Source organism: Cynoglossus semilaevis, unplaced genomic scaffold (genome assembly GCF_000523025.1).
Source record: "Cynoglossus semilaevis isolate Cse_v1.0 unplaced genomic scaffold, Cse_v1.0 scaffold1615, whole genome shotgun sequence".
Lineage (NCBI taxonomy): Eukaryota > Metazoa > Chordata > Actinopteri > Pleuronectiformes > Cynoglossidae > Cynoglossus > Cynoglossus semilaevis.
Window position 1 is genome coordinate 8,620 of NW_007585135.1, and position 1,461 is coordinate 10,080.

At 36.5% G+C, this 1,461-nt stretch overlaps 1 long non-coding RNA gene across 1 annotated transcript; it reads right to left on the reverse strand.

Moving 5' to 3' along the window:
- LOC103398862 (uncharacterized) lies at positions 1-645 on the reverse strand. Its single transcript, XR_523543.2, has 3 exons — positions 459-645; positions 312-375; positions 1-71 (listed from the first exon to the last, which is right to left on the reverse strand). It is a non-coding gene; the product is annotated as an uncharacterized LOC103398862 (long non-coding RNA).
- Positions 646-1,461: the final 816 nt, after the last annotated feature.

Consider the following 1,461-nt stretch of genomic DNA (forward strand, 5'->3'; position numbering starts at 1 on the left):
TGTTCTCCCAGGATTCAACAAAGGTGCCATCATCAGGAGTGGAACAACTTGGTTAAACCTCTTCTTTGGGCCTGAAACACAAGATGAAATAAAGACAACATCCAATACAGGCACTCTCAAGATGGCTACACCATGTTCAAAATGTTTAGCACTAGCATGTTACAAAACCACTACAATCTAGTCACTAATCAGAATTTCACATTAAACTATAACTACATGAAACATGAAAGTAACAACTAAAAATACTTTTGACAAAGTCAAAAACAACTCTCCATCTAGTATAACTAAATCTCTCACAGTGAAACACTTACCAGTTTAAAGATGGCTCCGTGGGTAATTCACTGCATAGTATTTTCTCTTTCCGGCCCCGATGTCCTGTAAACATTAAACAACACTCTGTAAATGCTGTCCGAAAGTTCCATTTCAGATCACGAAAAAACTTGACATGTTTTTCTTACTTGAGCAGCTCAAAAATGGCCAGGACGATGTCGTTCACGTAAGAGAAACCAGAGAATTCGGACTTCTTGGCGTCGTGGAGTCCACCGGCCCAGGTGATGGTAATGTTGGTCTGCTGCTACACCTGCAGGGAATTACTTAACAAAGTTAATAAATAAGCGTGTGCACGAGTGTGCCCCGGAAGTGTTACTCCTTTCTTCCGCTGTTAAAGGTCAAGGATGCGCCTCGTTATCCAATCACAAGCGACATCTACAATCTTACTATTGCAAAAAAATGCAAGAATATTTAATCTGACCACCACAAATGTGAAAGGATTGTTTTATTTATAAAACTATTGACATTTCCAATATTTTGTCTAAAGTCACAATAAAAAAAGGGACAAATACAATTATATGATAAACATAGCACCTGCTAAATATAAAAAATAAATAGAGTATACTGTTAATAACTGTATATCGCAGTGTTTTAGCAATTAGTTTCTGCATTGACACAAACATAGATTTACAATATATATACACTTATAATATCATTATTTACACATATAAACTACATAATTAAAGTTATAAGTTTGAATACATAACTACAGTGCAGTGCTTTAGCTGTATAAGCGTCGACATAACGTATATCGTATATATATATATTTTTAAATCAAAGATTGAATTTCCCTTCCCTGCTCGTTTTGTGTACTCGCCCTCTGGTGACAGAAAATAAGAACGCACAACGTTTTAACACTCGCTTTCTAGTTAAAAATAGTTTCTCAGCAAAGTCACTAAAACGTTGATACATGTGGAAAAGTTGCATGAATTTATATCGTTATTTAATATGTTTAAATCGGTTTAGTATTTCACCAAAACGGACTATTTCGTGACATTTTCACAAGGGCGTTTTGGCGGATGGTTACAATTTTAGGCCTCCCGTAGCAAAGTGATGTTCGGTTTTGCTCCGCCAACAAGCATTTACTGACGTAGTGACCGTCAAATGACGCGGGGTTTCCCTGGATATTCC